Source organism: Petromyzon marinus, chromosome 38 (genome assembly GCF_048934315.1).
Source record: "Petromyzon marinus isolate PM22_M1 ecotype Great Lakes invasive population chromosome 38, UKy_Petmar_22M1.pri1.0, whole genome shotgun sequence".
In the NCBI taxonomy this organism is placed as follows: domain Eukaryota; kingdom Metazoa; phylum Chordata; class Hyperoartia; order Petromyzontiformes; family Petromyzontidae; genus Petromyzon; species Petromyzon marinus.
Genome location: NC_133704.1, coordinates 11,551,137 through 11,567,099, shown reverse-complemented (window position 1 = coordinate 11,567,099; position 15,963 = coordinate 11,551,137). Strand labels below are relative to the sequence as shown.

Below are 15,963 nucleotides of genomic sequence, written 5' to 3'. Positions count from 1 at the left end.
TCTGTTTGGTGTTTGAACATCGTAACGCCTGTTTTATTGCCAGAAAGGGTAAAAACCTATTCTTATATTCTTAGTTTTTTCGGTAAAGTCACGTTGAAGAGAAACAACAAAATAACAAAATATATATAAAACAATAAAAATTCTCACGACGTTTCGACCATAACTCAAACGGTCATCATCAGGTGTGTCGGTTTGCATAAATTTATTTTGAAAACGGCATATTTATTTATATATATAAAAATAACGTTTGCGTCATGCGCAACGATTGGCTGTTTGCCAGGACTAGTCCATCTATTTTTTGAAAAGAGGAGGGGGGAGACGAAATTTGTTTTTATGTATGCTGTCTGAAAGCCACTGTAAGCGTGAACAATCAATCAAGAACTGAAATGATTAATCAAATCTTTCCAATGATTGCTAAGATAGAATCCATCTTCTCGGTTGAAATTGTCTCTGTGTTTGTATATGTGGATAGCCTCATGAACGAATCTCTCATGGAAGCCAGATGGCTTACAAAGAACCTCCGTCTTGGAAAAGTCAATGGCATGTGAGCCTACTGAATTAGAACAATGATCTGCTACGGCCGAGGTGTTGGTCCTACCGTGTTTAAGGTCTGCTTTATGTTCACGAATGCGGTCCGAGATATGGCGTTTGGTTTCTCCAATGTAACTACTACCACAGAGGCAACTTAGTTTGTAGACACCAGGGTATTGTATGTCCGGAATCACATCTTTTACAGACGGAACCAGATCACGGATTTTATGTAATGTGTTGAAACGGACCTGGATCTTGTGTTTATTCAAGATTTTGGAGATCTTTTTTGTGATCCCAGCAATGTAGGGTAAAGTGATGGTTTTGAAAGGCTCCTCAAGAGGGTTCTTCTTCATGGTTTGAGTGATAGCTTTGCGGATTGTATAGTCGGAGTAACCATTAGCCCTAAGAGCTTGGTGTACGTGCTTGAGTTCACTGCTTATGTGTTCCTGGTCGGATATGCATTGGGCTCTATGATACAGAGTCTTGATGAGAGAATTCTTCTGTGATGGATGGTGGTGGGAATCCGGTTTCAGATAAGCATCCGTATGGGTAGCTTTCCTGTAGACAGAGTGGCTCATTGAACCATCAGGTCTCTTTTTAATTAGGACATCCAAAAAAGGTATCTTGCCATCTATTTCGACTTCCATGGTAAATCTGATGGCTGGGTGTATGGAATTGATGTGGTCGAAGAATTGGTCTAGAGCAGGCCGGCCATGTGGCCAGATGACAAAAGTGTCATCCACGTACCTCTTCCATAAGGTTGGGCGCAGAGTGGCAGTCTGGATGGCGTCAGTCTCAAATTTCTCCATGAAAATGTTAGCTATAACTGGAGAAAGGGGGGAGCCCATTGGGGTGCCCTCAGTTTGTTTGTAGAAAGTTCCATTCCAAGTGAAGTATGTATTGGTTAAACAGTGTCTCACCAGGGGGGGTACCTCAGTGTTTAGTCCTTGATGAACCAAGTCTTCAATGATTGCAATGGTGTCAGGTACAGGAACCTTGGTGAATAAGGAAACTACATCAAAACTGACAAGCAGGTCGTCTGGGGACAGGGAAATACCCTTGATTGTTGATACCAGGTGAGTAGAATTTTGTACCGCAGAGGTGGTCTTTCCAGTGAAAGGACGCAGGATTTCAGACAAAAAACGAGCTAGTTTGTAGGTGGGGGAGCTGATAGTAGAGACTATGGGACGAAGAGGTGTATCAACTTTATGTATTTTTGGTAAGCCGTATAATCTTGGTGGCCTGGCAGCAGAAGGTTTCAATGAAAACTGTTTAGATTGATCAATTAATGCGGTTGAATCAGAAATTATTTTGTTGGTTTGTGTGACGAGGCTGTTGGTGGGATCTCTTTTTATTTTTGTATAACTACCATCGTCGAGTAATTCTTTAATTTTGTTGTTGTATTCTATTTTATCCATGATAACAGTAGCATTGCCTTTGTCAGCTGAGAGAACTACAATATCATTCCTCTTTTTTAATTTATATAATTCAAAACGCTCATTTTTGCTGAGGTTGCTAGCTGGCATCTTAGCGTTTTTGAGGGTTGCAGCGATTTCAGATCTTGCTACGTCTGCAGCGATGTGACCCAGGCCCCTGAGAGCAACGTCTACTTGGGCAATTATATCATTAACTGGTATGTGTTTAGGTGTGACTGCAAAGTTTAGACCTTTAGCTAAAACGGATTTCAGACCATCGGAAATAGAACTGTTACTGCGATTAATTACGACTTTATTAACGTCTAACTTTTTGGTGTGTGGGTCCGGTCTTTTGTTGAATAGGAGGTTAAATTTGGAAATCAGGTTTTCCTTACATTTGGTCGACATAGTAGCAGCTGAAGAGGCAGTCATATTGTCTACATGTTCCCAATCCGATGTGGACATTATTGCCGTCAATGATAAGTGTGATTTGTAGAGTGTCTTGTCTAACTGATCTAGTTCTGTGCGTATAAGTCTGATTTTTTCTGAGATAAGAGCTAAGCTAGTTTTGAAAAGAATTCGTTTCGCATTAGAAGAAGTTACAGTAGCAGAGGTGAGTGTAAATGCGATTGGTATTACCCCAGAGTCGCGGCATCTCTTCAGGAAGGTGAGAGACTCGATCAGCTGAGCTTTCTTATCCCGGAGTTTGTTGAAAGATCTTAAAGTTATGTGAAAACCCTCCCCGTAGAGGCGATTAAATTTTGATTTAAAGCTTTCGTGACTGCAGTAATTCATATTCTTAGTTTTTTCGGTAAAGTCACGTTGAAGAGAAACAACAAAATAACAAAATATATATAAAACAATAAAAATTCTCACGACGTTTCGACCATAACTCAAACGGTCATCATCAGGTGTGTCGGTTTGCATAAATTTATTTTGAAAACGGCATATTTATTTATATATATAAAAATAACGTTTGCGTCATGCGCAACGATTGGCTGTTTGCCAGGACTAGTCCATCTATTTTTTGAAAAGAGGAGGGGGGAGACGAAATTTGTTTTTATGTATGCTGTCTGAAAGCCACTGTAAGCGTGAACAATCAATCAAGAACTGAAATGATTAATCAAATCTTTCCAATGATTGCTAAGATAGAATCCATCTTCTCGGTTGAAATTGTCTCTGTGTTTGTATATGTGGATAGCCTCATGAACGAATCTCTCATGGAAGCCAGATGGCTTACAAAGAACCTCCGTCTTGGAAAAGTCAATGGCATGTGAGCCTACTGAATTAGAACAATGATCTGCTACGGCCGAGGTGTTGGTCCTACCGTGTTTAAGGTCTGCTTTATGTTCACGAATGCGGTCCGAGATATGGCGTTTGGTTTCTCCAATGTAACTACTACCACAGAGGCAACTTAGTTTGTAGACACCAGGGTATTGTATGTCCGGAATCACATCTTTTACAGACGGAACCAGATCACGGATTTTATGTAATGTGTTGAAACGGACCTGGATCTTGTGTTTATTCAAGATTTTGGAGATCTTTTTTGTGATCCCAGCAATGTAGGGTAAAGTGATGGTTTTGAAAGGCTCCTCAAGAGGGTTCTTCTTCATGGTTTGAGTGATAGCTTTGCGGATTGTATAGTCGGAGTAACCATTAGCCCTAAGAGCTTGGTGTACGTGCTTGAGTTCACTGCTTATGTGTTCCTGGTCGGATATGCATTGGGCTCTATGATACAGAGTCTTGATGAGAGAATTCTTCTGTGATGGATGGTGGTGGGAATCCGGTTTCAGATAAGCATCCGTATGGGTAGCTTTCCTGTAGACAGAGTGGCTCATTGAACCATCAGGTCTCTTTTTAATTAGGACATCCAAAAAAGGTATCTTGCCATCTATTTCGACTTCCATGGTAAATCTGATGGCTGGGTGTATGGATGGACTAGTCCTGGTAAACAGCCAATCGTTGCGCATGACGCAAACGTTATTTTTATATATATATATAAATAAATATGCCGTTTTCAAAATAAATTTATGCAAACCGACACACCTGATGATGACCGTTTGAGTTATGGTCGAAACGTCGTGAGAATTTTTATTGTTTTATATATTTTTTGTTATTTTGTTGTTTCTCTTCAACGTGACTTTACCGAAAAAACTAAGAATATGAATTACTGCAGTCACGAAAGCTTTAAATCAAAACCTATTCTTACTTTTCATCATGTTGAACTTCTTTCACACCGTACTGAGCAAACCGTGCTCATCGGAGGTGCGGAGGGAATGACAACAAACTAAACACAACAAGCAGTTCTAAAGAAATGAGTTTGTCAATCTAGATGATGATTTGAAAGTGCCGTAACTCCAGTGGCTTTTTCGGAAGGAAGAGCGCGTTCCAGACGGCCCGCAGAAGCGCGTCTGAAAGCGCCGCGCGATGGCCGAGTGTTGTTGTTGTTCGGGGCAATCACAGCAAAGTAAACAAAAAACGACACCACGGACGACGTTAGTTCGAGAGTGTAATCACGTGTTTATTTTCACCTTCGTGCTTGTAAACAAGCGACGCTTGTACGCGGCGACGCACTTCTCATGAACACAGCGCCTGCGTGCACACAATAGCGGCGATAATAGCGCCTCGTGGCGAGCCAACACTGCCGTGGAGAGCCTGGACCCCGCCATAGGAATGTGGAAAGTCCCACCACCGGCTCCGGTCCACGGAGAGACGTTGACGGCCACTCCGCCGACAACCGCGCTCGTTTGAGCAGGAAGTATGTCTCACGTTTGCTCATACTCTGCTGGCAGACGCGATTTTATTTATTTTCTTGTGGTCATGATCGCGCAACGAATGCAGTAAAATGCAGCTCCGTCGCAAATCCGACTCGCTGGGGGCTGCGGCACAGGCGGGATGTGTAAAAAAAATAACGAGCAGATGCGTGAGCAATCTATAGTAGACGTTCACAGTGTGGAAGAGTAGGCCAAATACTAAAGAACTCTCTCTCGAGGGTATTTGGATGGCGTTCTCCCAGAAAGCGGCGTTGAGCAGCTAGAGGGGCTACGTATTTTGTTTACCACCCGTGATGTGCAATAAGTGACACCACCACCATCGTTGCACATGTTCTGCACTGGATGCGGACGGGTTAGCAACGGGCGGGCGCGCGCACGTGCGGCGGTCTGATACGCGACGCTGTCCGGGGCGTCCTGAATGTCAACGGAGGCGATGGGCGCACCTGCCGTCTTGTGCCAGCCACCTCGGCGTGCACCCCTTTCCCCGCCGCTGGGCGCGTGGGGGAGCGTGGCACCCGGGCACCGCGAACCTGGCCACCCGGGCTCGATCCCCGCTCGCGGCCGCACGACACCAGCCGCGATGAATCTGAACCGGTCCCGGGTACTCCGCCCCCCTAGGTCGAACTCAGCATAAAACGAGTACGTGGTGCAACGGCGATATCGTAAACGTCGCCACAAAGGGAGACAAAGGCGGCCCGGCGTGGTTGCTGGCCACCCACCCCACCCCCCTCGCTAACATCACTTGCCCCAACAGTCTATCAAGGCTATACGGGGTGGGGGGGGGTGATATCTTGTCTTTGTGTGGCCCCCGCGTGTCCTCTCCGGCGTGCAGGCGGCAGGGGCTTGCGGTCGGTCGTGGCGACCCTCCGGGTTGAAGCGAAGCAGCGGGGAGCAGCAAGAGAACCCTTACCATTATTGGTTACAATAATGGTAACGGTTTTGTCGCCACTCCCCCAGGGTCGTTCGTCTTCTTGAGCTTCTCCCCTCCATGCAAGGGCCCCCTCGCCCTCGGCGCAATGCCGTCATGCAATGCTACACGTGTAACGCGTATTATCGTGGTTCCGCTGTGCTCTGATGCACACATTCGCCACTCTTGCAGAGGTAGCAAAACAAAACAATTATAGAGCGGTAGACATGCTGGTGGACAGGTGCCATCGAGCGTGTAGAGAGTCATCGAGTGTTCGTCTCTGCGTCTCCAGTGAGACGGTGTTTTCCCACCTGAGTAATTTACAGAGATATATCAATCAGCGAATATATCAATGACTTTACAGCTAAGTCTATTCCAAAAAATACTAATTACAACATATCCATGTTGGGCATCGGTTAGTTTTTTTTTAAAGTTTAAAATATCTTCTACAGAATGAATACGTTTGCTCCTATATACAATTGAGCAAACACCATTTTCTTTGACAATTCTCTAAAGTGCAATTCCCATTCTCAGTTGTCAATCGACTGCCGGCCATCCTATGGCTAGACTTGGTCCTCAACTCTGGAGATAACTGCGGGAATACCCACGACTGGCTCCGAGTGAACGCCCGCTCATCGGGAGGAAACCACTTTGACCCTTGACTTGGGGAGCCAACAGTTCGTCCAGGCCCCGTGGGCCTCTCTGACGCAGATGCAGACAAGGACATAGCCCTCCGCAGCACATCATATATACTGTAATGGTTCAGCATTGATTTACAGTATAGTATGATATCCTGCACAGACGTGCTAGTCGAGAAATCCCGCTTGTGGCCCGTGTCGGGACCAGCGGCGCGGAATGCGCCACCCGCCGCGCCACCCGCCGCGCGTTACCTGAACGAGACAAAACGAGACGGTGCGGTCTGAACGCGCGACGCATCGAGCCGCGTTGAAGTTTTCGATCGACGGACACTCGGCTGCTCGTCGCGTCGAATCCACGTGGGATCGCCAAAGGGGCCTCGTTTCTCACTCGATATTTTTTTTTTGTGTCCTTCCCGGGAACGCTGCTGACTGGCTGGCTTGGGAGCAGCGATTGCCGGTGTAAGGCACTACCACTAAGAGCACAAGGTACGCCTATTAACAACAATCCCATATTATTATGGTATACCTATAATCCTACAAGTAGGTTAAGGGATATATGAGGCGGAAGGGGTGTGGGTGGCGCTCCTGACTTAATTAAGCAGTGGTAGGGGGCAAATAATCCCCAACTGGAGTGGTTTGAAAAGGACTTAAAAGGAGTGGCGGGAAATTTGAGTTGTCGATGAAGACGCTGATAACAATCAGTTACACGGGGGAAGAAATTGGGGGGTGAGATTGCGGTTAGAGGGGGGGGGGGGTGTAAAACTCTTGAAGTCTGTATTGGTGATGGGGCAGCAAAAGGAATGCGATGAGCAAGAATGAATGATGCTGTAGCATCCTCTATTTGGTGAGAACGTATCGGCCATTTCCCACATTCACGGCAGCATAACAAAGAAAACCCAAGACCGTGTTCGCTGAACGCGGGGGGCCATGAATCGCGACCAAAGGTTCGGCAAAGCCCAGCCGTAGGCAACGAGAATGGGGAAACGCGAGGTTGTGTTGGTTGTTTCTTTTGAACTCCGCAGGTACAAAAGGCGCGCGTCGGTGTGACTCGTGATTGGAACGTGTTGTAATTGTCGGGAAAGGCACGTTACAAACTTGCGGTCACTTGCCTTCCAAGTCTGATCTTGCATCACGGCATTTAGGGCCCTCTCTCTCTCCACCGGCATACTCGTGAAATTAATGTCACCGGTGTTATAAACTCACAGGTTCAATTTATATATATTTTAAAAAAACCTTAGTAACCCATCCCGAGTTAATGATTTAACTCTAATGAACTTGTACTTTAAAAAAAAATCTAGAATGCTTGCATGTGTAGCTAAAGCCCCGTAAAAAAACGAATCCAAATACATTATAGATTTGAAGTTTTCGTGACTGCAAGGATCCATATTCTTTGGTTCTTTCGGTAACGTCACGTAGGTTGAAAAATAAAATAAAACAAAAATGAAAACAACTCAATTAAATCAAGACGCTTCAGGCGCAACACAAGGGCCCGTCATCAGGTGGGACACGACAGTGGGACACAACAATTTCCGCAGTTTGTTTCTAGCTGTTGTGTTCCACCTGATGACAGTCGCTTGTGTTGCACCCGAAACGTCGTGATTTAATTTAGTTGTTTTCATTTTTGTTTTATTTTATTTTTCTACCTACGTGACTTTACCGAAAGAACCAAAGAATATAATCGAAATACGCCCCAATCAAGATTCGGAAAATAAACCGTGCGGGAGAAGGAACCGCACTCTCCAGCACATTAGCCGACTGTGCGTGAGCTTTGTTTATTACGGACGCTTGTGTTGCGCCCAAAACGTCGTGATTTATTTGATTTTTTTTATTTTCTACCTACGTGACTTTACCGAAAGAACCAAAGAGTATGGATCCCTGCAGTCACGAAAACTTCAAATCTAGATCTTTATATATTGCTTTATCCATTCAAGCTTGAGGCCACTTGGCCGTTTCTCAACCGGGGGCTGCGTCTCATTCTGCAGCAAAAAAAAATCCTTTCGAGTTTCTCGAAGGCTTTAGAACGCCTGAAATTATCTGCGGATTGAACCCGACCCTTGCCCGAACGGTGGCGTTCGCCTTCTTCACCTGTCAACGGCCGCGCGTTTCTGTGAACCACGCACGCATGAGCTGGGGGGGGGGGGTGCATTTTTGTCAATTGGCCATTCTCCCCAAAAAGGGGGTCATGGTAAGCCGGGTCAATTGCCATTCCAAGTTAAGTAATTCTCTCCTGCCGAACATCTGAACGTGGAGTACTTTCCATTCAGGCTGAAGCCACGAGATATATTTACACCGGATGGAATGGCAAAGCGTGATTGTAGTATGTGCCGTCGTAATGATAGTGATGTTCAGCATTTGGCAATCCACTGCTGGATGAAATGGCTCTCCCAACACGCCTTACTGGTCATGGCGGTTGTTGAACATACTTCACCATGCGGGTCAATGTGGGCTGGTGAAGTGGGCCGGGGGGGGGGTCGCGGTTTTTGGCGGGGTGGCAAGGCCCGGGACTAGTTTGAATAACACTCTCGCCACTGGTGTTAGCCCTGGTCAGGAATCAAACGTTGAGATCCCTCAAATTAATTACTTCTGTTCCAAACAAAGTCGGGGGTAGGGAGGGGGGCATCACTTTCCCATTCCACCCCATCACTGAGGGTAAAGTTCTCGTAATTACGTGGCAATCAAACCGCTATTTAAAAAAAATTATCACGAGCTGGATATTTGAACGAAATAATGTGTGAAACCAAATTTACCAGCGATGGGGGATCATTATCGGGCCGCCGGATACGTAGCACGATGCGCTAACCACTGCGCCACCACTCCCCTCTGTACTGTATAAAAAAATCAAAGATCCCCCATATAGCTTTAACAGACTGTTGGGGCAAGTGCTGTTAGCGAGCACCTATGAAGGCCGATACGGCGCACTAGAGAGTGGGTGGCCAGCACCACGCTCGGCCGCTTTTGTCTCCCCAGTGGCGATATTTACACACCGCACCAGGTACTCATTTGAGGCCGAATCGACCTCGAGGAGGCCCAGGACCGGTTCAGATAATCGTCACCGGTGTTTAGAACTCGGGTCGCCGGGTTTGTAGCACGGCGCGCTAACCGCTGCGCCACCACTCCCCACTGTACCATTTATACACACACACTATTAAAAGCAAAGTGCGCGGACTGCATCTTGGTTCGTGCGTTTTCAGGCGCGAAAATCCACACCAGGAAGAACGGCGGCTAACCGCGTGAAATGTCACTTGTGCAGCCGTAAACACAATTTGACCTGAAAAACACATAAAGCGGAGGAATTGCAGGACGGCGATAGTTTCGTGTCCGATGGAGGGGAAATATTTCTGTGAGCCCCGGTGAGAGCCCCGGCGAAACGTGGGCCAAGACCTGGAGCAAGGGTTGCAGAAGAAACGGGTGCACACAATCGCAAAGCACGGAAATGTCAGATGTCGCAAATAAATCCCGAGATGAGACGTAATATCAGTCTAAGAGAATGTACAGTGGAGCAGTGGCGCACCGTGGGTTTTTGGGGGGCATGGGCCCCCCGTGGTGGAAGGAATGGAAATTAAATTTGGGGCCTGCCGTCCGATTTTCCCCCCTCCCTTTCCTCCCTCTTCGTAGCCTGGGCCCCTCCGGCGTGTAGGCCCCACCGGTGCAATTGCACCGCCTGCACACGCTCGATAGCTTCCGTGCCCCATGCAGTGGAAAGTATCTACACAGATCAGTAATAAAACATTTTAATTACAACAAAGATGAAGATTTAAGTGAGGTAGAAGGTAGCACGAGAGAGGAAGCCGATGTGCACGGGGCGAGACACGTGTCTACGCTGGCCAAAGGGTGGCCTCAGGGACCACGCATCCTCGTGCACATAAGCATGGGACAATGGAGGTGACCCATGCACGCGGTGGCCGCGTCATTTAGAGACTGTATTTCCATGACAAATCGTCTTTCTTGATACTTTTCTCGGAGAAAATTTTACTTTCATGGATCTCAGTACATAACGGAAATTTGGCATTTAGTTCCTCAACATTTTTGCCATACGCAAGGAATAGGATGAAAGTTGATTACACTTTGTACGACAATATTTAGTAAAAAAAAAGCAGTGGAATGTAACTACTGCATTTTGTTTCCCAAATGTTTGGGGATTTTTTTTGATGAGCAAGCAGCGTCACTTTCTAGGCATCGAATTCGGTGGAAACATTTTCCATTTGCCATCTGCGTTTACGAGCAAAGTTTTATTTATTTCGCCGTTGTACATTTAAAAAAAAAATGACGGTCCATTCCCAGCAACGTTCGTCAGAAAATGTTAACTGCCGACTTCTGACGATTTCATTCGAGAATTTGAATTTTTAGTCTGTTCTCACAACCACCGTGACGACGACGATGATTCACGTTGTGAGCGGTGCTCACTCGCCGCACCGCGTGGCTTCTGGAGCCATTTTTTGTAGCGGCGGTGAAAATTTCTAGCACGTGGTGGCTCCAGTGTTTGGTTACAAGAAACATTTCCACCACATTTTATAAACTTAATAAATGTTATAAACGAGAATAAGAGAAATGCGTGTTTACGTTTCACGTTATATGGAGGTCACGGGGTAAAAAACAACCAACCCAATAATTATTTTTATTTTACATAACAAAAATGTTTTATCAGCTCTACCACATTTCCCCTTTTTCACTGCAGTACGTCCATGCAGACCGTAGCTACCGTGCATAAGTACACTTCAACCGGACGGACTAAGTCGCATTGTAAAAATGACCGAATAAGACGAACCTCCGATAATTTCAAAAAGACGATCGTTTACCTGAGGTCGATGAATTCTGGGGACGACCAGCGAGGGGCCTCGTCTTGTTGTCCCCTTCTCAAAAGTGTGCCCGGTGAGAGAGAGCCACAGGCACGTGCTTAAGTAACCAGCGCCGGAGACGGGGACGTCGCTGGTTGGCTGGGTGAGAGGGGCAGGCAGGGCAGGGCGGAGGAGGGGCAGGGGGAAGGAGGGCAGGGGCGGGTGGAAAGAGGGGCCCCCAGCTGGGCCTGTGCGTGGCGGGCGGGAGCATGCGCGAGGGCACGAGCTGGGGCCGCCTGCACGACCGCTGATAAGCGCTGTGCTTGCAGGCAGTCTCCCTGACCACCCATCCCCCCCCCCCTTTCTCCCCTCCCCCCTGACCCAGCGAGATAACGGATGACCACAATGCTGGAGAAATTCATGCTCCGTTTTTAACTCTTTTGCGACCGGAGGGTTTTGTGTGTGTGTGTTGCCCACCGGCTTGTTTACTAGACATCTTCCCCGGCCCCGTCATGTCACCGGGATTTTAAGTTAATCTCTGGTGGTGTGGGCATACGGGTACTCCCCATCGGGGGTCAAGAGGTGGGTCATGGTACTTTGAAGTTTGTGCAATTAATGAAATATATCTGAGAAAAAAAGTGAAGCAATGGGGCAGCACTCGTCCCTACAGGTAGCCCTGAGTCATAGTTGGAAATTCCACATTCCTATGATGGGAGAGGGGGGGGCAGTCTATATAAAATAATTTGAATACGTGTGAAATTCATAAATTGGACCCCAATTGAAAGTTATTGGAAAATGATCTAACGTATAAATGGTCAAGATTACATATTTATTCAGTAGCATTTTAATTACGTGGTCACAAAAAAAACCGCACACACACACACCACAGTGAAAGCCACACACGGCATGAAAATTTAACTTATTTTGTAACTGGGGCTGTGTTTTGTTTTGAGCGGTAAAAGAGAGGTAATCAAGGAGGCAAATTACGATTGTTTTTTTTTTAGACTGCGATAAAAAGAAACGCATTGCAGCTACCAAGTTGGGCAATACGACACAGGATTCTTGGAAATTGGCCGGCGCACGTCCGAGCTCCGACACGGTCGGTTATTATTCCGCGTCTCAAAAACCCTTCGCCACCCCAACCACTTTAATTGCCAGAGGCCGCAATCCACAACAACACCCACAGCGTTGATAATCTACGCAAAAAACATTTCCACGAACGCTTCACTGCCAAAAACAAAACCTGTCTTGTTTATAGATTTTATTTGCTGCACTTGGATGTGCGCGGCAATTCCATTTCTCGAAAGTTATATATTTTTTTTATTTATATATACGCCAAAGCAACTTTAGCGATGAGCAGTGAGCATTCAAAAGTGGGGCGTTATCGGCTGGCTGAGGGGTTCGTCGGGCAGCGCTGTGCGTGGCCGTTGTGGGATGGAAGGGGGGGCCCTGACCAGATATTAATTCTGGCAACCCGCCCTCCCCCCAACTTTCAATCTATAAAACCCGAGCGTGATGACATGAAGAGAGATGTAGTGGAAGATATTGTTGAGAGAAGAGGAATGTCGACATGCGTAGAGTTGGAGTAAAAATGAGAGAAGGCCGATTCAGACGAGAGATTAGGGCGATTCGCCGGCTTGGGTCAACGTGCATGTGTGTTGAAACTTATTCCGAGCCGCACGCGACCAACGGTGCCAATCGGAGCTGCTTGCTTTGTTTGAATTTGAGCTGATATATTTTACGCAAACCTATTTATTTTTTTCTCACGAATCCCAACCACTCCCCCCTCCGCTCCCTTGGGCAGCTTGGGTATGGGACACAAATCGCTAACGTTTGACGCCGCCACGGGTCGCGAGAAGCGTCCCCTATTACCCCCCCCCCGCCGCCGCCCTCAACCAACAACGCCACCGCGAGCGGGCAACTGTGGTCTAACGAACGCCCCCACTATCGGGCGGCAGCCACACGTGGAGACCGGGGGTGGGGTGAGGGAAGAGCGTTGGCCTCTCCCTCCGTGTTCCAACTCCCCCGTGCCACCACACCCACCACCGTCCCCATCTGCGCTCTAACCACCAACACCGCCACCACCATCACCACCGCCACCACCACCACCACCGCCACCACCGCCACCGCCATCACCACCGCCACCACGATCACCACTCCCACCGCCACTGCTACCACCACCACCGCCATCACCACCACCACCGCCACACCACCGCCAACACCACCGCCACCATCATCACCACCACCGCCACCTTCCACACCTAAGTCCGCCTGTAACCAAGGATTTGGGGGTGTGGTGGGGGGGAGGAAAATGTCTCTCAAGAACTTCTGAGAAATTTTCTTTTGTCGTTGCGGCCGTTGCGACTCTGCCGTTCGGTTGCTCACAAAAAGTCTCGCCCGGCTTCCCACCCGCCCACTCGCTGCCGCCCCCCCCTCCACCCCCAAGCCGTACGGACAGAGATGATAGAGCGGCAGGCCATGCTTTCGGCTGCATCATAAACAATATTAGTATTAATATTCACATATTTCATATATCGCCAGCACAACGTGATGAAATTGATGTCCAGCAGCAGTTGTTTTAGTCCAGGGGACCTCCTTAATAACAGCAACGAGAGCTGACACCTGCTCATAATTTATGCACTTTAAAATCGTCTCCAATGAAAACGCATTTCTGTAGTTCTGCTCTTTGTGTTTGGTTTCATGCCCTTCCCCGTACCTCTCGATTAGCACGGTTGGCTACGTACGGTGAAAAATAAGTTTCGACGTACATACATAAATGCACCCAATAAAATGTATACGAAATAAAGATGTTCAGCCTCTTATCAATCCACTGCAGCATGACGGTTCGAGGTCTCCCACCAGTCCTGGTTTTCTCAGGATCGTCCCCCTGTTGGGGCAGACATCCGCAGGTCTTCCTCCGACCTTAAGGGTCCCGGTTTGCGTCAAGTTGCGTAACAATTCACCACTCGAGGCACAGGCAATGATTCACAGACACACGCACCTCCGATTGGCATGGTTGGCTACGTATGGTGCGAAAGAAGTTGAACGTACATTCATACGTACGTGCATTTATCCCTTCCTCCCGAGTGGAATTTAAGAGCATGTTGCTCGCAGTTAAAGCTCCACTTTATATTCAGGAGCGAATTCAATCCTCTAAAAACCTATCTTTAAAAGAAATAATCCGATTAAAGGTGCATTCCTCTATTCTGCCACGTGGATCATTCTTTTAGTTACCGCTCCATTTTCATTCATTGCGCCTCGATATTTTTTTGGTGCTAAGGCGCTTTATGAGTGTCATTATTATTAATGAATTAATGAGTGTATGTCTCCCCACACCTTTCGGACATGAGGTCTGTTTGGCTGTTTCACCATGCTTCACCACACCAGTGGTAGCGGTGTGGCCAGAGATGGTCAAGATATCGCTTTTGCCGCAACATGGTGGCCATGACCGAGACTCAAACTCAGGTGGCTTTTGGTCCGTAGCGCAGCGCGCCAACCCACCGTGCCGTCGCTCCGCCCAGCCGCAGCAAATAGATGCTGAAAAAAAAAATCACTCACAGCTCGGGATAAGCACGAAGCAGTCGAGGATCCATCCAACCCAGCCTCGGTGACGAGACAATATATCACCATCTTCTTTGGTTCTTTCGGTAAAGTCACGTAGAATGAGAATAAAATAAGACAATAAAATTCTCACGACGTTTCGGCCATTGGAGCATTGTCGTCCCGACAGTTCTGTTCTTTCATCTGATGAAGGCTACTTGTGTTGTGGCCGAAACGTCGTGATAATTTGATTGTATTATTTTATTTTATTATTTTATTCTCATTCTACGTGACTTTACCGAAAGAACCAAAGAAGATGCATCCTTGCAGTCACGAAAGCTTTAAATCGAAATATATCACCAATTCTGGACTGCGGTTGTCCGTCAAAAATCGACGTCTCGTCCAGGACGCTACCGTCGGACCGCCCCGGTGGTTTTCAACCTTCCACGCCGACAATTTGTCGACCATCAACCGACTCGGGACGGGGCCGCGTGGCCGCGGCGGCCACGCGGCGACGCCACAAACGGCGCCGTCAAAGATTCGGCGGCCTGCGAGTGGTGCGGCCACGGGTCCCAAACCGTCGACCGCATGGCAAACACTCCGACCGCCGCCGCTGCTTTCTTCACTCCCTTCAAGGGGGAACGGCTCGGCTCTCCAACACACCGGCGTAGTGCTCGACTAGTAACGAATTGGCCGCGTGTTGTTTACGTGACAAACCTTACTAATTGGCTGTGTCGGGTGGTGGCGGGTTTAACGACGCATTTAACTATTTACGCGATCTTACGCGAACAAAAAACCCTCTATTATGGATTATATTGGTCGCGAAAGCCTCCTGCGTGTTAAACAAATCCACGCTGCTTCTCAAAAGACAAATGAGTGGATAGCAACATCTAAAATTGCATGTTTCATTTTCTGCTATGAATTCGTACGAACGAAGACGACAAAGTGTCTATACTCACAAGCGTCCGTTGCAGAGTGCCATTCACCCAGAATGCGTCGTCGGATGCCACCATGATGAGAGAGAGAGAGAGTGAGACACGCAAACTCCAAATATGCAACAGGCATTGTCAGGCTTGGGATCAAACCCACGAACCTCCTGCACACCATAGACGGACGACGTTCTCACGCTGCTGCTATTCCTCCAAGGTGGAAAGAAAACGACGGCGAGTGAACTTTTCCGCTCAAATGCGTCACGTCCAGGAACAGTCTCCCGTCTGGTCGGCGACGAATGATTCACCACCACCCCCTCCTCCTCCTGCTGTGTGACTCATGTTTCGTCGCAATTTTTGGGGCGCAAATCTATTCGAATAATCGACTCAAAGAATCGACTCCCCTTCGCCCCCCCTCCCCCTTCCACCACGTGTTTGTGGAATCTGGTGCCAG

General features: G+C 47.6%; 1 long non-coding RNA gene across 1 annotated transcript; it reads right to left on the bottom strand.

The window, feature by feature from the left end:
- Nucleotides 1-11,183, bottom strand: LOC142905321 (uncharacterized). Its single transcript, XR_012946345.1, has 3 exons — nucleotides 9,534-11,183; nucleotides 4,146-6,517; nucleotides 1-56 (listed from the first exon to the last, which is right to left on the bottom strand). It is a non-coding gene; the product is annotated as an uncharacterized LOC142905321 (long non-coding RNA).
- Between the last annotated feature and the right edge of the window lie 4,780 nt (nucleotides 11,184-15,963).